The sequence below is a fragment of the Aethalodelphis obliquidens genome, unplaced genomic scaffold (genome assembly GCF_003676395.1).
Source record: "Aethalodelphis obliquidens isolate GAN/ISIS:26980383/991018 unplaced genomic scaffold, ASM367639v1 scaffold75, whole genome shotgun sequence".
NCBI classification, from domain to species: Eukaryota; Metazoa; Chordata; class Mammalia; order Artiodactyla; family Delphinidae; genus Aethalodelphis; species Aethalodelphis obliquidens.
The window spans coordinates 6,332,004-6,353,966 of NW_020838019.1; the positions used below are offsets into that span (position 1 = coordinate 6,332,004).

Consider the following 21,963-nt stretch of genomic DNA (forward strand, 5'->3'; position numbering starts at 1 on the left):
GGTTCATGGCAGGTGGCCTTGCTTTTCTCTCCAGCACGAAGCCCAGGGCCCCTGTGTCCTGCTATGTTTGTGTATCACTCTTTCTCTCCAGCTGTAAAAATTCATGAGAATGTGGGTGTGCCGTGGCTTTTCAGTTCTTGCCTTCTTCCCAGGCTGTGTTCTCCCACTTGGGGGTGGCAGGGGGATGGCAGAAATCCTCTTCACAGTGGTGAGAGCCCCCCTCTCCCCCCAGGCCCTGTTCCAGCAGAGCCTGGCTCAAAGTTCAAAGCCGAGGTGGCTTTGTTGAGTAATTCAGTGATACTGCCTGCTCGACCGCCATCTAAGGGTACGGCTCACTCCCACACACCCGTTTGCCGAGCATCTGCTGCCCTGTGTTTTGTGGTGTGGAGGCTGGGAACGGGCACGTCGCCCCAACTGACCGCCGTGAGGCTGCGTTTCCTTCCTCTCCCCGCTGCCCTTGGGCTCTGAGTCTCACACACAGCCTCGCTCAGTGAGGTTTCAGATCCACTCCCAGGCTGCCTGGCGCTGACTGCATCTGGATTCACACCAACCTCTTCCTCCTGGGGGTTCAGAGTGTTCTTGGAAGGCAGCCTGGGAAGGGAAAGGCCTTCCCCAGCATTCCCCATCCAGTGGTTGGCTGACAGCGGAGACCTGAACTGCCAAGAGCTCTGGAGTCAGACAGACCTGAGTTCAAATCCCTGGGTGACCTTGGGCAGGCGGCTCACTCTGCTTCGGTTTCCTATTCTGTAAAAAATGTGACAGTAACAGGATCTGCCTCGTGGGATTATTGCCAGGATTCAGTGAGATGCTCACCGTGGACTGCTCACCCCGTGTCTGGCAAGCAGGAAGCGCTAGAGAGATGATAGCCCTTGACCATCAGTAAGGGACCTCCCTTCCCAGGAAGGGAGTGAACATGACCTTCTTTTGCCCACCCCACCTCCCAAATTAGACCCCTGTGTAGTTGCTCTGACTTGACCAAACCCATTTGGTTTTTGCAGAGACCTTTGGGGCAAGGACTCTATCTCATTTGTCTTGTAACTCCCCTGCCTAACATGGTAGCTGACACTTAAAAAGCACTGAATGTTTTGAGTAAATAGGTGGAGGGTAAAGAGCAAGGGAGTGTCTGGTGAGCAGCATCTGTTCCAGGACTGTTTTCTGAACTCTACACCGTTCTTTCTGCCTCTTTCTCTTCTTCCTTCCCTCCCTCCTTCCTCCCCTCCTTCCTTGCTTCCTCTCTCCTTCCTTCTTTCCTTCCTTCCTTCTGACCTTCCTTTCCTTTTTCTAAACGGAAATAGCTTCCTTCTTTCCTTTTCTTGTAATCCAAGCTGTGAGAGCATCCCTTGAGAGCCCTTCACCCAGCCTAGAGAGCTTCGATTCCTCTTTCAAATTGAGTCTGTCCCCTGACTCATTCATTAAAATGCATAGGGCATGTGACCAAACTGCATAATGAGTCTCTCATGAGGAAGGCTCAGAGGCACAGACATGCTGCCAACTGCAAAGGCAAATACTTCCCCCCCCCCCCCCAGCTGTGGATCAGGCTCATTGGCCGCCATGCCCTGGGAATGCTGGGGGCTGCCGTTCATCTCCAGTAAATCAGCCAAGCCCTGGAGAGCTGCAGCCTGGCGCGGGCTCTGCAGTCTTGGAAGCTGCGTTCCTTTGGAGGATCCAACCCATGACCTTTTCTCAACCTTCCTCCACCCCCGCTTCACTTAGTTGTTCATTTATTTCAATATATTTTTAACCACACAAGTAGTAAGTGAATATATTCTTATTATAAAAAATTCAAACATAAAAGCAAGGCTCCTATGATAATTCCCCAATACTGCTACCCCTCTCAGAGATAGCCTTCTTCCAGTGTCCTCCAGCTGCTCTGTAAAAACACCCCATAAAGGCGATTTGGGGACCCAAACACCCTTTTGCCCTCCTGAAGTCCTAGGCCAATTCTCAACAGAACAGCCAACATGCATCTTGGACCCTTTCTCAGCCCCCTTCGTAGCAGCCCTCCAGTCTGCCATGTGTAATCCCCACTCACTCGGGGAAACTCCCCTGAATCCCATCCCTGCAAGAGAACCCCACCATCTACACTTAGGAAGAAAACAGATAAGCCAGATTATTCCCTGATGAGACAGTTAGGTTTAACTGTTTTTCAGAGGTGTCTGCACTTTCATTTGGAATCTTGCGGCATTCAAGGTGTCAGAATCCACTGATATCATGGTGGCCTCTCAGGCACCAAGGCTGCCTGTGTTCCGCTTCCGGGGAACGAGCCTCTCCGAACCCCCTAAATATGTCACCTGGGTAATAACCTGTTCTGCCAGGGTGTGGCCTTGGGAAAATCACTAACTTCCCTGGATCACATTAACTGACCTGCAGGATGGGAATAATACTAGCACCTCCTTCATTGGGTTTTTGTGAAGCTTAAATGGAACTATCAATGAAAAGCTTTTAGCGTTTTGCCTGGTATGTAGTCAAGATGAAATTAATTTTCATATCATGGTCAGGAATGATCCTCATCATCATTAGTTTTACTCTAATCCATAATACTCCAATTCATTCATTCCAGAAGTATTTTTATTGAGCACTTACTACGTGCCGGGCACTGTCCTTGATCCTGGGAGTCCAGCAGAGAAGGAGTCAGACACAGTTCCCACCCTCGACGGGCGTGTGTTCTAACACAAACGTACTGGACCTTTCTGTTTGATAAGCACTTTGTTCTCAGTTATGTCATGTGGTCCTCACTGATGCCTTTTAGTCAGGCAATGACCATATGATTTTCCCCGTTGTTTAGGTTTAGAGAATTAAACTAATGAGACAGTTAGAAACTGCCCACCTACAACCTGATCTAGGGTCTTTCTGATTCCAGTCTCTTGAGGTATCAATGATTGTTCTGGAGCGTGGGGCTGGGTGAGGGGCTTTTGAGCAGCTCCCAGAACTTGAAAGCCCTGACCCCACCAGCAGTAGCACAAAAGAGAGACAGGACCGCCCTCCGTGTGCCTCTGAGAATCCCAGTTAGTTCTGTCCGTGAAATCAATCACCTGGGCCTAACAAGCTTTCTCTGCTTGGTGCCAGCTTCCGGGGCCTTTTTATCAATGAAAACGTGCTTGCTCCATCCAGCCTGTGACCCATGGGCCTGGCCATGACTGCAGGCATCTTAGCTGTCTGAGTGCACTTCCTCCTGGGCTCCCCCCAGAGCAAGAGAGAGAAGGGCTAGGACTGTGGGTTCAGTGACCAAACTGCATCTCCTTGGGGGAGGTGCCAGGACTCCCAGCTGGAACGGGGTTCTCTGCACACAGCCAGCATCCCTCAAGTCAGGGCCAGGCCGGGCAGAGAGAGAACAACACACAGGAACTAGAAGTCTATCCAGGGCAGGCCTGGCAAAGACCCCAGGGAGAGGGCACTGAGGGCCAGCCACCACGTGGATAGACCCAGGACGTGAACAGGGCTCTGCCAGGGACATTTTGCTGCCCCCATCACAGTGACCACTTGCTCCTGCCCTCTGACTGCAGGTGACAATTCTGAACCGGCACAGCAGCACGTGACTGGTGAAGGGTCCCCCACCTCCAAGGTCAATGCTGCCTAATCCTCATGGAAACTCACACACCCCTGCCCTTCTTCAGGGTCCTTTATCCACTCTGTCTTGACAAGCCCACACCCTTCCGAGGTGTGCTTCACACCCATCCCAAGAGTAGAGTTTCATTTTCTCTTTTATTGAATCCAAGTACACAGGATCATTCATAATCTTTGATTCATGACATTCTTTCGTCTTCATTTGGACCCTGCACAGCATGCATCTGGTTATTTATTATTTATTTATGTTTACTTATTTATTTATAATACAGTAAACACCTGTGAACCCACCACCCACTTCTCCCTATGTGTTTCAGCCCTTCCCATCACTTTGCCTCCCTCACCCATCCTGAATCTTGACTTTACCATTCATTGCTTTTCTAAAAATTAATTTTAATATATTTTTCTAAAAGTTGCATTGCTTAGATCTTGTTTTTACCTTGCTTAAGAGAATATTCTGCTGTATGTAGTCTTCTGAAATATACTTTTTCCTCAAAATATTATATTGCTAAAATTCATCCATATTGTAGCATAGAGCTATGTATGGTCCCTTTGTCCTCTTTATCACATCCCATGAGTACTTTTTATTTTTTTGATAGGTAAGAAGTGGATTTATTTAGACAGATACACATTCCATAGAAAGAATGTGGTCCATCTCAAAAGGCGAAAACTGCCTTGGGAGAAACACACTCCACAGACAGAGGGTGGGCCATCTCAGAAGGTGAGAGGCCCCACAAGTATAAATTTATTCTCCTGTCAATGAACATTTGAGTCGTTACCAGCTTTCCACTCCTTTGAACATGCTGAGCTGAACGTTTTGCACACATCTCCTGAAAAACAATGTGAATGTACCCATTTACCATCTCACCAGCAATGAACGTGTGAAGATCCTATTGATCCACCTCCTCTCCAGTACTTGGCATTATCAGGCTTCTTAATTTTTTCCAACTGAAAGGTTATCAAATGGTGTCTCACTGTGGTCTGTTCGTTTTTATCGGCCATCCAAGTATGGTTAACAATGATTAGTGGTGCAGTGGGGATCACCCTGCCAGGGGGCCGTGAGATTTAATGAAGCACAACATGCTTGCAAAGTCTCTCCCAGTTGGGACCATGTCATTGTCTTCTTCAGCTGTGGGTCCCCAATACCTAGCACGGTGCCTGGCAACTCATTGTTATCATCACTGTGATCATCCTAACCGCAACGATAATAATAGATTAACAGGTATTGAGCACGTACTAAGTGCCAGGTGCTATCCTAACTAACACCTTTACTTTTATTATCTTGTTTCATCATTTCAGAAACCCTATAAGGTAGGTTCTATATTACCCTCTTATAAAAGAGGGGGAACTGAAATTAAATATCTTTCCCAGAATCACACAAATAGTAAATGATGGATCCATTCACCATACCTGAACCCTGGCATCTGACACCCAAGCCCTTAACCACTATATTATAGGTATCCGGTAATACTTGAACGAAGTGCCTTTACTTACCGGTACCCAGAGGCAGGGTCAGATGCCTTGGCACTTTTACTTTTTATCTCCCATCAGATATATTTAACATGCACCCAAATTTTGGTTCTAAACAAAGCTTAGAAGATTTTTATAATTTTACTGTAGTCAAATGTAACTCATTTATGATTGGTTATAATTTCTCAGCAATTATTATGCAGACTTGAGAACTCTCACTGTGAGAGAACTCTAACCTGCAAATTGTTCTTAAATGTCATGAGATGTTTATGAATTTCTCCTTTACCAATAATTCCCCTAACCCTGCTCTATTTTTTTCCTCTTATCAATCACACTTATTATCTCTAACATACCATATAATTTGCTTATTTTTGTGTCTGTTATTCACCCACAAGGGCAGGAATATTTGCTTAGTTCTGTCTATATCTTTAATTGGTTTAGCACTTATGTAGCCCTGAAACTATAGTGCCTGAAACTATACCTGGCCAGAGAAACAGCTCAGCAGATCTTTGGTGAATGAATGGCAGAAATGTACGCTTCCAGGAATGAATGAATGAATGAGTGAATAAGCCAACGAATAGTAAATTGAACAGTTAATGAAGATTGGCTATATTATTTTCATTTGGTGGTTTAATTTTTTCTTTTAGAGCCAACTCTTTTTTTCAGGGTTCAGGTTTCAAACACTTCTGTAGGCCCTGGGAGGCCAGAGATTTTGTGTCTCTATGCCAGATGGCTAAAACAGTCCTGAGGATCCAAAACAATGTTTTGTTGCCTCTTCCTTTATCTCTTAAAAACCAACATCAGCAATGAGCAGCCTGCCTCAAATGAGACTGGCAACAAGGCAGGACGCATTAAAAAAACAAAACACAACACAACAAAACAAAAAATTCCTGGCAGCATTAATATAGCAATTTTTCTAGCAATCTCCATCAGTGTCCAGGTCCAGCGCACGCTGTTATATGTGCAAAACATCTGACATATGCGTAACAGGCTTGAACCCCTGGCTGTTGTTTGTATTTCCAAACTGGGGTGCACTAGATAAATGCAGGAATCAGGAACCATCCCTCCTAGTCAAGCATTTGTGGCTCAGTTCTCAGAGCCAGGCCAAACGAGTAATTATAGCTTCCCTCTGTGGTGTACAGGGCAGGAGGCTGATTTAATAAAGGAAGCCTGCTGTCTGTCTCCAGCCTGGCTCTGACTCATGGGACCAGGGAGTCCCAAACTCGCTACCCACAGAGGGCGGGCGAGCAGCTGCGGAGGGTGGTAGGTGCGGGTGGCCGCCTAGAAAAGCCGAAAGCCCAGAGAATGAGGAAACTCCCTGCTTGGCCCTGACGAACCTGCAGCTGGAACCAGAGGAAGTGAGGCTCAGACAGCGCAGCTGCTGTTCCAGCAACTGCGGCCCCTGCCACACCCTTGAAAGGAGGCCCCCAACGCGTGGAGATGTAAAATAAAATGGGTTAGTAATTTTCACATTCGGGATTAATTGAGGGAGAAACCAAATCGCCTCTGTGAGGGACGGCTGCCTTTGCATGCTAGGCCGGTGGCTTGGGTTTCTTGTAGGGGCCTTGGGTGGTTGGAGTCTGGAGAGATGAGCGCTCTGTCCTTTTGATTTCCCACTTGGGCAGGGGAGGCAGCTAATTAGGTCTTTACAGCCACAGTGGCAGTTTGACCTGGGAGTGGCTTCAGCTCCGTGAGGGCGACAGCCTGCTCTGGGGAGGATTTGGACTCCACCCTAGTCGGGTCACCCGCGGTCATTTTATCCTTCCTTCCGTCCTTCTTCTTCCTCCCCTGGCAGGCAGCCAGATGGAGACAACTTGCCTTCCTCCTCCAGGCCCCGTGGGCCAGGAGATTCCAGCCCGCACCCCTTCCCTTCCCGCTGAGTCATCCACCTCCCGGTCAGGTGATCCTCCCCTGGGCCCTTCTGAGAGCACCTTGACCCATATTCTGAACTCTCCATTGCAGCAGGTTCGAATCGTCCTGAGAGAGGGCCCGCCAGGCCAGCGGGCAGGGGGCCCTGGTGCCGCTGCCGGCAGCCCCAGGCTGCAGACCAGGCGCCCCGGGCAGTAGGAAGGGGGTGCTCCCCACTGAGAACCACCAGACAAGCCTGAAAACTGGAGGCTGTGTGCCCGGCGGGGGGAGGGAGGTGTCGAGTTGAGTCAGCTGGGAAAGCTGACAGCCACTGGGAGACACACGCCTCCTCCCCTCCTGCTTCAGGCTGGTGGCTCCGTGCCAGGCCCCGACTGAGCCGGCTGCCGGGGACAAGCAGGGCAGTGAAGGGCACATGCGATCCCGGCTCCAGGGTTGGGTGATACTGCTGTCCAGGGGAGGGGAAAGGTGAGGAACTATGCAAACCATGGGATCAACCTAGATGACTCATCGGGATAATCCCAGCCGAGAAAATAGCTCCACCCCACCCCTACCCACAAGGAACAAGTTCCCGTCCCCAAATCACCCACAAAACAGCCTCGACTTACTTTGTCTATGGGTTCTTTGTGCAGTTGCGGCCTGTGCACTCTTTGTGTCCCCTGAATGTGAGGATAATGGGGGCGGTGCTGTGGGAAAGGAAATCAGCAGGGAAGGGTTCAGAATCAAACTTCAGTCACTGTAGGCCTCAGTCTCCAATCTGTCACCGGGGGCAGGGGTTTAATGAAACCACACTACGTACATCAAATGGTGTGAGCGTTAGGTCAGATGGCATGTGTAAAAGTATTCTATTAATCATGCATAATTATGCGTAACTATACGATGTTCTCTTCTCTAGATTGTTATATCATTCCCTCCTTCTTCTTTTTGTTTTTTTTTCTAAATTGTTTGGCCACGCCCTGCCGCACATAGGATCTTCCCCCACCAGGGATCACACCCGCACCCCCTGTAGTGAAAGGACAGAGCCTTAACCACTGGACCGCCAGGGACCCCCAACCCCAGCCCCAGCCCCAGCCCCTTCTGAGAGGATCATTTTATTTGCTGAATGTCCCAGACATAGAAGAGCCTGGCCCTGGGTGTGTTCACAAACAGAAAACAGAAGTTTCTGGCTACTTTGTGGTCTATCAAGTCTAATAATGCACAGCCCCGTGGAGCATGATTACATGCCACCCACAGGTTAACTGTACATCATTTTATTCTTTCATATCAAGAAAAGCTGTGCCTGTATCATAATTTGGATAATAATCTGCAGACTGGAGCAAAGTTCATTTTTAAAATCAGAATGTAAACTTAAGAAGAAGTTACTGCCTGGGGCACAGTGAGTGCTAGATGGCAGGGCAGGTGCAAGTGACACGGGTGGAAGCAAAGATGAAGGGAAGAGGGAAAGAAGGGAATTAGTCACTGTAGGAGCAGAGCTGGATTTACCAGGAAGCTAATAATGCTTAAATTTCAGGGCCCTTCATTTGCATGCATTCCAAGGCCTGGTACCTAATTTTTAATTTGTAATTACGTATTCCTTTCCTAAAAGCGAGCCCGCAGTATTGTATACACATCAGGCCCCACCACACCTGGATCTGTCCCTTTCCAGAACGTCTCTGAGAGACTCAACCTTTGTTCTTGTATAAGATTCACAAGCACAAAAGAAATGCAAGTGGTATGGGGGATGTGGCATTTCCACGTTGTCTCCACCGTGAACTCCAATTCTGAAATTTGCAGGAAGATCCACATGTAAGCCAGGCGAGGACAACACCCTAAGGAATGGGATGTAGAAAGAGGGTGGAGGTCAGGAATGCACAGAATTATTGGGCCAATTCCAACTGACTTCCCGAATCCACTGTGGTAGTTCCAGGACTCTGCAGTGTCCAGATTTGAATCTGATTGCATAGCATGGGGCAGTGGAAAGACAGTGGCTTGCAATCTGGAAGTCTCTAACTAGTCCTGGCTGGTCTTCTCTAGTCCTCTCTCATTAACTAGCTATGTGGCCCTGGTGGAGTAACTTAACCTCTTTGGGTCTACATTTAAGATAACGGTGGGTGCTTTCAGAGGGCTTTGCTTAAATTGCCTTGTTCATCACTGTATTCTCATTGTTGAGTGCAATGTAATAATAATAATAATTAGTATTATTTTATATTAATAGCAAAAATTTACATAGTGCTTATAGATGTGGAAACTGAAGTACAAAGCTGTTACTAAATTTCCCCAGGTCATCCATCTAGTACACGGCAAAGCTGTGATTCAAACTCAAGCAGTCTGGCTCCAGAGTCCCCCTTTTCAATCACTTTACATTTTAAATACATATTTTTTTAAACTAATAGATTTTATTTTTTAGAACACTTATAGATTTACAGAAAAATTGAGAGACAGTACAGAGAGTTTGAGGAATGAAGCAAATCAGCAAATGAAGTATCCTTTGATTGAGGCCATGATTCATTACCCAAGGTACATGGGAAAGAAACTGGTGAGCTCTCCATTTTGTATAGGTTACTCCACCTAATTCTCATAGCTAACTACTTTGTTAAGTAGGTAGCATTAACAGCATTTTTCAGTGAGGAAACTAAGGCTCAGAGAGGCTAGGGGACTTGTCCCAGGTAATGCAGCAGATGTAGGTTTAAGACTAGAAAGTTATGATGTATCGGATCCTAAAGATATGTTTGCTTCTCTGAAAACTTCGTAATTATCACCAAAAGGTATTTTGTCTTATGTTTATTTCCCTAACGTTCACCTCTAGTGCCACAGAGTTTTAAAAATGCTTTGTAACCTTTTATATCTTTTGGTCCAGGAAGGTGGGTGAGGCAGTGATTATGATTCCATTTTATAGAGGAGGCTACTCAGGCTGTAAAAATTAAGATCCTATGATAAGTGCTGAGGTAGAGTCAGGACTGAAACACGATTTGTTGACTCTTCTCCCTTTTCATTCAAGCATCCCTCCATCATAAACTACCTCACTGCACGTTTACTCTTGCTAAGCCCACACAGAGGAAATACCTTGTTTGCTATGAGTCCCTGAGGGACTGCCTCTCTTCCCAGAGGTCGGCCAAGAAAATTTTTCCAAAACCGAAGCTTTGACTTCGTTTAAGTCCTTTACTACATGTTTGGCATTTTATCTGCTCGGTTACCAAAGCATGGAGAGAAAGGGTTAACTGTGCCATTTTCTTTTCCCCCCTGTACTGAACCAACCCAAGGGGGAGTTGGCCATTTTCAGTTAAAGAAGGTTGTGCCTGATTCTGATGGCGCAATCAGAAACTGCATGGCCAGTGTTGGAAACCCATTTCATGATGGCAGCAAAGAAAGGGTTTCCACTCTGCGCTCAGCTCTGCGGCCAATATAAGTATACTTCTGAAGCAAGCAAATTATCTTTGGCACTTCCCCTTCCTTGACAGCCTCAAGCTGGAGGCACCCAACTTACTACCCCAGAGCAGAGCATATTCTTTTTCGTTTGTTTTTACTTGATCTTCTTATTTTGAAAAAAATTTCAAACCCATGGAAATGGTGCAAGAATGAGGCGTCATAGATTAAGAAGGGCTTCCTTAACGTTTGTATTTTAATTTTCTATACAATTTTTAAAGATTACACTCCATTTACATTTGTTACAAAATGTTGGCTGTATTCCCCATATTGTACAATATCATCCTTGTAGCCTGTCTTACACCCAGTAGTTTGTACCTCCCACTACCCACCTCCTGTACCGGCCCCCGCCAAGAGGGTTAATTAACTTTAAAAGCCTTATTTAATGTAATTTTTTTATTTAAAAATGTTAATTTTATTTATTTTGCCTAGGAGTTACATTTGTCTGGTTCAAAATTCAAGAGGATATACAGTGAGAAGTTTCTCCCAAACCTTGTCCCCCATTATCCAGTGTCCTTTTCTAGAAGAAGCCAATGATTCAGTTTATTATGTACCCTTCCAGAGATATTTCATATGTATACAAGAAAATATAATTGTATGCATGTATTCTTGTTTTGCCTCTTTTTCCCCATGATAGCATACTCTATTATCCCACATCTTGGTTTTGTATTTGAAATCATTCTAATTCCATTCATAAAGAGTACTCTCAAATTTTAAAGAATGATTTTATTGTATTCCATTGTATGGGTATTCCATAATTTGGTTAACCAGGTCCCCAGGGTCATCACTTAAGTTGTTTCTAAACTTTTGCCTTTACTGACAGTACTGTAATGAATAACCCTGTACGTGTGTTATTCCTTAGGATAGATTGTAATAGAGACCAGAATTAAGGTTCTACTATGAGATTATGTCCGGGAGGTTTCATAAGTTCAGGTACTTAGAAGGCAGGTCATTCCTTGCCTCTGTTCTACACTCCTTTGATCTGTGATTGGTAACCTAATCTTACATGCTCTAGGTCTTTAAATTTTCACTGGTGCTATCTCCAGTCATAGCAGTGATGAAAGAACTTTTCAGCATTTTCTCATGCTAAGATGGTCTGTTTCTCACTGGTCTCTGGTGCCCACCTCTGCTCAGAACATTGGCAGGTTAGTTCAACAAATAGTACCTGTGTTGCTACCATGAATCTAAACTGGTCTGGGACCCATCAGTCAATTTGTGTTCTGACCTTGGTGCCAGGTTAGAACACTTGAACCAGAAGTTCAGGCTTCATGCTGTTTGTATTTGAGAAATAAATCAAAGCTTCCCAAGTGTGCTGTTAGAAGAATTCAAAGAAGCATGGTAAAAAGGTATAAATACCAACAACAACAACAAAAATGATAAACAGTTATTTCCCAAAGGACAGCTGGAAGGCAGTGCTGCAAAGTTAAGTAGCCAGGAACATCCTCTGCTGCTTTTTCAAATTAGGTCTTGTTACATATATTTACTAGGACACATTTCAGATAAAGAACTAAACTCCATCATTGTTAGCTCAGAGGAAAAGAAGAAAGGTTCATAATCTAGTTAAAGATGCAACTGCCACAATAAACACACACACACACCACACCACCACCATCACCATACCCCACACCCCACACCTTACATATGATGTGGTTACACTGTAGCATTTTGAAAAAAAAAAAAAACAATCTCATTTAGCATCCCGCTTCCCAGATGGGCTACCCTACATCTATTCTAAATATTAAAAAAAAAAAGACTGTATTTCGTCCTTGAAAATATTTAGGAAAGGAAATACGTACGTTCGTTCCACCAAATATATATGTATATAAAGGAAAGATTACATCAAAACTTCTGAGCAACCTTCCAGCGTTAAAATATGTAGTCACTCTCATCATCAAGAAGTTCTCCTTGGACTTCCCTGGTGGCACAGTGGTTAAGAATCCGCCTGCCAATACAGGGGACACGGGTTCGAGCCCTGGTTCGGGAAGATCCCACATGCCACAGATCAACTAAGCTGGTGCGTCACAACTACTGAGCCTGTGCTCTAGAGCCCGTGAGCCACAACTACTGAAGCCCACGCACCTAGAGCCCGTGCTCCGCATCAAGAGAAGCCACCACAATCAGAAGCCCACGCGCCACAATGAAGAGTAGCCCCTGCTCGCCGCAACTAGAGAAAGCCTGCACGCAGCAACGAAGACCCAATGCAGCCAAAAATAAATAAACTTATATTAAAAAAAAAAAGTTCTCCTTTCTATCAACTATTTTTTAAAAAATATTTATTTATTTATTTGGTTGCCCCAAGTCTTAGTTGCAGCAGGCGGGCTCCTCAGTTGCGGCACGTGGACTCCTTAGTTGTGGCATGGGAACTCTTGGTTGCGGCATGCATGTGGGATCTAGTTCCCTGACCAGGGATCGAACCTGGGCCCCTGCATTGGGAGTGCAGAGTCTTAACCACTGCGCCACCAGGGAAGTCCCCTGTTATCTATTGAAATAATTGTCACCCGAGGCTTGAGCATGATACGTGACAAGTTCATTTATTTCATAAACCTTTATTGAGTATATACTGTGGACCAGGCACTGCCACAGCACTGAGGATGTGGTGGACAGACAGAGATCTTTATCCCATGGGGCTTATGTTCTAGTGGAGGCGGAGAGACAGTAAACAACAGCAAAAGATACAGTATATCACATGGTGCTAAGTGATATGGGGACAAATAAAGCAGGGGACGCAGTAGGGAGTGTGGGGATGAGGGGGGAGGGTCACATTTATTTAAAAATTAATTAATTATTTTATTTTGGGCTGCGTTGTGTCTTCGTTGCTGCACGCAGGCTTTCTCTAGTTGCGGTGAGCAGGGGCTGCTCTTCGTTGCGGTGCGTGGGCTTCTCATTGTGGTGGCTTCTCTTGTTCCGGAGCACGGGCTCTAGGCACGCGGGCTTCAGTAGTTGTGGCACGTAGGCTCAGTAGTTGTGGCTCACAGGCTCTAGAGCACAGGCTTGGTAGTTGTGGCACGCGGGCTTAGTTGCTCCGCAGCATGTGGGATCTTCCCGGACCAGGGCTCGAACCCGTGTCCCTTGCATCGGCGGGCGGATTCTTAACCACTGTGCCACCAGGGAAGTCTGAGGGTCACAATTTTAATTTGTGAGGTTAAGGAAGGCCTCACTGAGAAAGTAGCATTTGAACAAAGTCCTGGAGGAGGGGGGTGATATAATGGTGGCCCTTCAGGTACAAAGTAAATAAACCTCCTTTGTGGTATAATTTGAGGGTAAGCCCTTTTTATCTCCAAATGTTCTTTTCACCAACTAATCATGATTCCTAAAATTCTATTATTAGTGATACACACTTAGGTTAAGATGCTAAAATAAAAAATACACAATTCTGAACTATTAAAACCTTTGGGTGAATTTGTTTATCTGATACTTTTGTAAGTTTCAGCGATGGAGGAGAGTAAGGTGATTGAACAGGGGGAGGTATGTGCAGTGATAACAGATTTGAGGATGTGCAAGGGGCAAGAATGTGACACAAGGGCCTGGGTTGCCGCCGCTGGGAGCAGGACTGAATCCTTCTTAAGAATTGCTCTCATTTTGCCTGCTGTGTCCACACCCATGTTGCCCAGTCCTGGGGCTGATCCTGGGGTTCTCAGCCAGTTCCTCCTGACCATAGTGCTAAGGGAGGTGCTCTGGGATGCAGGAAACAGGCTGATGGGTGGTTTAATAACATCTCCCCGGGGGCTCGGCAGAGTGTTTGGAGTTGTGCTGCAGACAGTCGTGTAAAAGGGGACACACAGGAAAGCAAGTCTGAGACTTGTAGCTCTATTAGTCTATGGTTAATTTAACAGCTCTCAGAAAAATAAACGAGTCAGGAAACTCTGAAAGTTTCCTCCTTAATCAATGCAGGAAAGCAGCATTATGTATGATGACATTCACCTCATCTTTTGAAATGAGATTATCCCCTATGTCTGTATCTTAGGTTTACCTTTGTTCCTATAAGTCCCATTCTCAAAAAATCCTTCTATAGACAAAAGCTTTAGACCATGGGTCACAAACTCAAATGCCTACAGGGACCAGAGAATAATGGACACGAGTAGGTAGGGATTGGTGGGGACCGAGACACAGTGGAGAGTGCTTGCCTCTCCTCAGCTCCTGGGAGTGTTATCAACTGGGAATGAAAGTTCAGTATTGCTAGAATTTTTCATTTTTCAACAGAAGGTGGAAATCCAAATTTTTAGGCAAAATCTTCTGATTTTTAAATGTTGGCAACCAGTCCAAGACAGTTGGATACACTGTACAGGCCATTTATGATGTCTGATATAAACAGAGAATTTTGGTACATTATGGAACACAATAGCGAAGGTAGGCAGAGGAGGGACATCTGATCAACCTGCAAGTTTGAGAAGGTAAATTTTTTAGGGAGTTGACTACTTTGCCAAGGTTCTGCCTCATCTCTTTAACCAGTTATCTTGGGAAATAAATCAAAATTTCCCAAGTGTGCTATTTGAAGAATCCAAAGCTAGGAACCTTGGAGTCGTCCTGGTGGCATGGGAGAAAATGCTGAAGAGAGAATTCAGAGGCCTGGATCCTAGTGTTGGTTCTTTCACAAACTCAGGATGCTACCTTGGGTGGATCTCTCAGTCCCTTGGGGTTTAATTCCCTTATCTGCAGAATGAGGGGCTGGACTTAACGGATTTCTAGAATGTCCCCCTCCAAGCCCAGGAAGTCTTCAGACATGCATTCAAGGGGTGGAGAAGGGCAGGGCATCCCAAAGCTCACAGAAAGGCTGCTCAGCTTTTGTTCTGTTTTTTCATTCGGGACTTCTGCTTTTCTGTGTTTTAGATCTTGAGCTTCTGCAAAAAAAAAAAAATCTTTTTAAAGAAAGCGTTTCCTCATTTTCAAAAAGGTTTCAAAATCATTGAATTAGTTTATCCGTATCAATAATATGTTATTAGTTGAGGTTTGCAAACTCTATGAGGTGTGCAGCTAATCGAAATGATAGGTTTTTTCTCCATTTGTCTACCACTGCTTGTCTGGTTACAGCTGCTGCCAGCTCCCACCTCAGGCATAAATCAAATAAACAAGTGGCCAACAAATAGTTTAGGAAGATCTGACACATGACCCAGTTCAATAGATTGTTTGGGGGGGATTTAAGAAAATCTTTCTTCTGGTGATCAGATGTGTTGTTTTTGTGATACTATATATACCTATAAAATAGAGTCATATTTGCTACTAAATAAGCTTTTCCTGGTTCACATGATTTGGTAAATTATAGCAACTTTTCACAGTGATCTGCAGCTTCCAGGGGCTCTGACACTGGGAGAAATCTGAAAATCACTCGACTGACTTTTAAAAATTAGCTATAATTTATTGATAATCTAATATGTGCCGGTTTTAGGTATATCATCTCTAAGCTTCAGATTATTTGCTCTGCAAAAGAGATATTTTTAATCTCTGTTTTACTAATAAATAAAGAAACTAAGTGAGGTTAAACTAGGTGAGGTTAAAGACTTACCTGGACCACATAGGATTCTAACCCATACCTGTCCCAGCATGTTCTCAGCCAGACAACCTCAAAGGTCGCTTCTAACCTTGAGAAGTTAGGAGGCAGGAGTTCTTCTGTTTTAAGCTGTCCTAGGATCAACTGCAAAACTGCTGTCAACTTGCAACTTTCCAGATCCTCTTAGCTACTGAAACTCTTGAATTAAGTTTTGTTAACTCATAGTCATTCAAGTTTAGTGCCCTGATCTTTACTAATAAGAGGGTCTCTGAATTTAAATAGTCCCTTGCATAGCCAGGACATCTTCTGTAGGAGATGAAAGAACTTTAGATCAGACTTTTGGGGATGAATAGGTGGATTTATCGTGTTATGTCTGTACTTGGCCAAGCTGAGTTTCTCCTGTTGCAAAAGAAATGGCTTTCCCTGTTGGGTGATCTACATACTGTTCTGGTCTAATGGATTCAGTTTCCCTAGTGGACAACTTTTTTGTTCAACACTTTGCTGGGCACATAGTATAACTTAGGTCAGTATTTCTAATGACAGTAACCACTGGATTTATTTACTTATTTATTTATTTGCTTAAAAGTTCACCTACATGGGCTTCCTTGGTGGCGCAGTGGTTAAGAATCTGCCTGCCAATGCAAGGGACACGGGTTCGAGCCCTGGTCTGGGAAGATCCCACATGCCATGGGGCAGCTGAGCCCGTGCGCCACAACTACTGAGCCTGCGCTCTAGAGCCCGCGAGCCACAACTACTGGAGCCCGCACACCTAGAGCCCGTGCTCCACAACAAGAGAAGCCACCGCAATGAGAAGCCCGTGCATCGCAACGAAGAGTAGCCCCCTCTCGCCGCAACTAGAGAAAGCCCGCGTGCAGCAACAAAGACCCAATGCAGCCAAAAATAAATTAAATAAATAATTTTTTAAAAAAGGAGCTTATAAAAAAATGTTCACCTACAAGACAGTAGACCAGTAATTTTCATTTACACACCGCAACATTTTCAGAGAATAATGTTTGTGAACATTATTAGTAAGAAACAGAAATGTGAGGCAGAGAGCATAGATGTTCTGATTCTCATTTAACAGGCAAGAAAAATTGCTTATAATTCATTCAGTTGGCAAGTGGTAGGGCCTGAATTTCTACTTGTAATCCTGTGTGCTCCATTTTACTAAAGTCATTTGGTTTTTCTAACTGGAGGGGAAACCAATTGACTTTCAGCATGAATCTAGGTTTTGTTAACAGTTCTGATGGTGATTTTGAAAAATAAAGGAAAAATAGTTTATTAATTGCACAGCTTGAGAAAAATATCAATAACCATTGCTTTTCCTTAAAAAAAAAAGTAGAGGTCCCAATTATTCATAAGGTCTTCAAATTTAGAGTTTGCCATAACAAAAAATATGGACAAATGTTTCTGAGCCCACCACTACTTGGTCTCTGTTTCCTGCAAGAAAGAGGATGAAATTTGGACACATTCCTCTGGGAGCATTGTTTTTTATTCACTTTGCACTTGAGTGATTGGTTGATTACCTCTGACTTCTACAGCTATATGAAGGGGTTTGTTGATGACTTTCTTTTATGAAGGAAGAGAGAAGTGTGCTGGAACTTTCCCGTTTGAGTTTGAGGTTTTGAGAGCAGGTCCTAACAGATGAACCTCAGTTACTTGGGTGCCTTTTCTCTTTCTTTCCTGGGAGGTTAATTTTTCATTTGGTTTGTGCCTAATTCTGCCCCTTTGCGATAGCGAGGCAGGTATTCAGAAGCCCCAAGGGTAGTCTGAAGAACACTTTAGGTTGCCCTAGACAGAGGTGACACAGAAACGGCTCACCTAGAGGATAAAGAACACGGTAGTTGTATAGTTATTCAGTTTCGTGTTACTTAGAGCAGTACTTTCTACCTTGGCTGCACAAGCAATGACACAAAGGGGTTTTAAAACATATTGGTGCCTGAGACCCATCACCCCTAGGTTGGGGCAGGGTCTAAGCAAAGGTAACTTTTAGGTTTCCCAGGTGATTCTAGTATGCAGTTAGCTTTGAGAATCTCTCATTGAGGCTTCCAATATCTTATTCAAAACCAGGTGAGATAACCCCAAATGACAGCAGTTCTTTCTCCCGGGACATTACAGGTATTTTGGGTGAACATTTCATTCAGTGGAAAATACACATTTCTTTTTTTTTCTTTCTTTTTTTTTTAAGTGAGAGTGTTTTTTAAATTTTTATTTTATATTGGAGCACAGTTGATTAACAATGTTGTGTTAGTTTCAGGTGTACAGCAAAGCGATTCGGTTATACATATACATGTATCTATTCTTTTTCAAATTCTTTTCCCATTCTGGTCATTACGGAATATTGAGTAGAGTTCCCTGTGCTATACAGTAGGTCCTAGTTGGTTATCTATTATAAATATAGTGGTGAAAATACACACTTCTTGAGCACCTGTGTTCTAGGTGCTGAGAATACTTCCAGGAACAAGACTGAGCCTGCCTTGGCCTCGAGATGCTTGGTTTCTAGTGGGCGGAGACAAACACACACACACAGGACTGTGGTGTTTACAAGGAAACCACCCGGAGTAATTAGGGGTCAATGAAGGCCTCTGTGAGGAGCAGCCATACCTAGAGCCTACGGAAAGGCAGAGGGAATAGAGGGTGAAAAGTTCCCGAGACAAGGAAGGGTGGTATGTTTGAGGAACAGAAAATACTGCAGTCACTTTTGTTTATCTACAAACAGGAGTGCCAGAGAATGAGCAAGCTCCAGCCTGACATTTCTTACAGTTTCCACAAATCACTCCGTATATTCTTGCCAAATAGTACACATTCTGAAAAGGGAACACAAGGAGAAGTGTCTTCTAGGAGCCAGGATACTGTGTGCTGGACGAAGACGGCTCCACGGGATTAGCCAAAAATTGCTGACTATGCGAAAAAGTCAGGCAGTCCTCCATGACACTGAGATAGACCGTGAGAAAAGGGAAAATTCAGTTATGTATTTGATAGCCAGAGGATTTGGCCTAATGCTTCGGTCTTTTATCTTGTTGCTAACCATCACTCAAATACAGCCAATCAGCGAGGCAGAACTGGCCCCGTTTTGGAAGAAATTCAGTTCTCTGATATACTAGTTTTGAGGTCTCTACCCAGCCAAACTTTCTGGAAGGTGAAACGTTTGTCAACTATTTGTAATGTTGGAGAAATCAAATATGTGCCTGTAGGAGACAATTTCTATGAATTTCTTGTTTTAAGAAACATTGACTCAGCTCCTTTCCTGGTTTCCACACAAGACTTCTACTTAAACTGCACAGGGTCTGGGAATTCCCTGGCAGTCCAGTGGTTAGCACTCCGTGCTTTCACTGCTAAGGGCCCAGGTTCAGTCTCTGGTTGGGGAACTAAGATCCCCCAAGCCATGTGGCGTGGCCAAAAAGAAAAAAAAAAGAAATTGTGCAGGGTCGCTAACTGCTTACCATCTAATGGTAACCAGAAAGCTACACTGACTTACTTTCAACAAAATTTTCTAAGGCCTCTCTGCTCTTGAATTTAAAAAAAATTTTTTCAGTCATATAACCTGGAATTAATTTTCCTGGTTGGCATGTTGTCACTCTTCCTCTATAAAACAAACCATGGGGTTCAGTGCAGAGAAAACAACTATAATGAATATGCATCCTCAATCAGAATGTCCAGGAATTCCAATAATCTCCACATGCTTTTACGTAAGAGACCGCATGCTGCCCTGATAAAAAAAGAGTGCTTTAAAAGGTGATATTAATAAGAAAGATAGCCCTTCTTAAGAAATCCATATGAGGTAAGAAAAAACTCACTCAGTTATTTAAAAAAAATGCAAGACCATGTAATGGTTAAAGGATTTATTTTATTCCTAACAATAATATACGAGTTTTATAAGCTCTTTCCAAGACAGAATAAGGAGCGTGAAACCTGGCCGATGGGATTATGGAAAGATGGTGACCAAATTATAGTCATGGCTATAACTAACGAGGAAGAACAAATCAGGAAATATTCAGAGGAAACCTGGTGCAATTTTCTCTTTTTTGAAGCTTAAACAAGACAAGATGGGTTTAAATTGCACCAGGATGGATTTCTCCTTGAAATAAGATGCCCATAATGCCTATAAAACAAACCAGTTGATTAGAAAAATACATGTCTACAGTTTCCATTAGTCCTTAGGCTCTGTGGTATAGAGCATACGTGGTTTTTTTAGTATACCAATTACAGTACCTGTAAATGAAAGTTAAGTATTAATAAATTAATAAAAATAATTAATTAGTGGGTATTATTTACTTGACAAAACTTGCCATGAGGCGAAAGGACCATGCTATCTTTTCCATTGTTGGATTCCCAGCACCTAGCACTGTACCTGACACTTCACGGATATTCTTTTTTTTTTTTTCTTTTTTCTTTTTTGGCCATGCACACCGTTTGCAGGACTTAGTTCCCTGACCAGGCATTGAACCCGGACCCCGGCAGTGAAAGCGCTGAGTCCTAACCACTGGACCACCAGGGAATTCCTTTTCAGAGATATTCTTTAAATATTTGTTGAATGAATTAATTTCTTAAATTGCAGCTGCACATCATGCATTTCATCTCCCCAAACTTGATTTAGCTATAACTTCTCCAGGAATGCTTATATTACCCAAAGAGAAGCAGATGAACAAAGAGAAGGAATAAGGTGCTCAGGGATGTCTTATCAAGGAAAACAGCAAAACCTCTTTTTTTTTTTTCTGAAGACCTTTTAAGGTTAGGACAAGCAACTTTTGTTTGTTGGTTTGTTTGTTTTGTTTTGTTTTTGGCCGTACCATGGAGCATGTGGGATCTTAGTTCCCTGACTGGAGATCGAATCCGGGCCCTTGGCAGTGAGAGCTCGGAGTCCTAACCACTGGACCGCCAGGGAATTCCCAGGACAAGCAACTGTTTATAAAAGCAAAACAGTGGAAAATTTGAACTGCCAAGTAGGATCATGCTTTGAAGTATATTTCTAGCTAAAAGCAGGGGATAAAATAGATACAACTTAGAGACTCTTAAGATCTGTCCCTGATTAAGTAGGCCTAAGATAAGAGTCTGAAGAATAGCTGCCTGGCTGAACACATCCTTTGGATGTTGTTATCAGCAGCCACTAGATTTGAAAACAGTGCTGAACATGCTTTTAATTGATCTTTGAGGTGCTCTAAGCTACAACTGAAAGCCTGCCCTTTTTTCTATTTGCTTGAACAAGAGTCTGAAAAGGGAGGCTGAAGAGCTTTCTAATGATATCCTTTACCCTTTCTTCTAAAAAGAACCTATGTTTTCCACTGAGTTAAGGAAATTTCACAACACCCAGGGGCTAAAGTGAAGTTAGTTTTTATTCACTACTGAACCAACTTTCAGATTCTTTTCCTAGAGTGGAGAAGTATCTAAGCTCTTCAAGCTACTATTCGTTATTGCAGAAAGATGCAAATCATGTTATATTCCATAATATAATGGGGCATAAAACATTTAAGTTATGAATGTACATAAAATGTGTAAGAGATTAAAAAAGCATTCCTAAAGTACTTACCTTTGGTCTGTGAAACAACATTTTCTTTAGTGCCTCAACCTGTGAATGAATGTCAATAAAGATGAATGAGAAGATATTTTGTCCAAACACATTTGTTCAGTATTTATTATTAATTATTTTAATATATTTATTTATATTTGGCTGGGTTGGGTCTTCGTTGCTGTGTGCAGGCTTTCTCTAGTTGCGGCAAGCAGGGGCTACTGTTCGTTGTGGTGCACAGGCTTCTCATTGCGATGGCTTCTCTTTGTTGGGGAGCACGGGCTCTAGGCACACGGGCTTCAGTAGTTGTGGAACGTGGGCTCAGTAGTTGTGGCTCTCGGGCTCTAGAGTGCAGTCTCAGTAGTTGTGGCACATGGGCTTAGTTGCTCCGCGGCATGTAGGATCATCCCAGACCAGGGGTTGAACCCGTGTCCCCTGCATTGGCAGGCAGATTCTTAACTGTGCCACCAGGGAAGTCCCCAGTTTTTATTATTAATAATTTAATATTATTTATATGAAAATAATAATCCCTTCTTCTGTAGCCAACACAGCTCCCAGTCTGGTACACATACATGGTGAGGGTAAGGTAAATTATACCAAAGTCACAAAACTGGTGAGCCCAATGTGAGAAATAACAGTGCCACTCCAACAGTCTTCAGGTTAAAAAAAT

The 21,963-nt window shown here is 43.9% G+C and overlaps 1 protein-coding gene and 1 non-coding gene across 3 annotated transcripts in view; one reads left to right on the forward strand and one right to left on the reverse strand.

Moving 5' to 3' along the window:
* Positions 1-21,963, forward strand: part of CHD9 (chromodomain helicase DNA binding protein 9) — a 236,146-nt gene that overhangs the window by 13,621 nt on the left and 200,562 nt on the right. Inside the window, exon 1 of one of the 2 annotated variants that reach the window (XM_027092200.1) lies at positions 6,323-6,490. The exons of the other annotated variant lie outside the window; for it this stretch is intronic. The gene's annotated coding sequence lies outside the window, so the exon portion shown is untranslated. Of the gene's footprint in view, positions 1-6,322; positions 6,491-21,963 lie in introns of those variants that run through there. 2 annotated transcript variants of the gene reach the window in all.
* On the reverse strand, positions 12,697-12,768 carry TRNAG-CCC (transfer RNA glycine (anticodon CCC)). The gene has a single exon. It is a non-coding gene; the product is annotated as a tRNA-Gly (tRNA).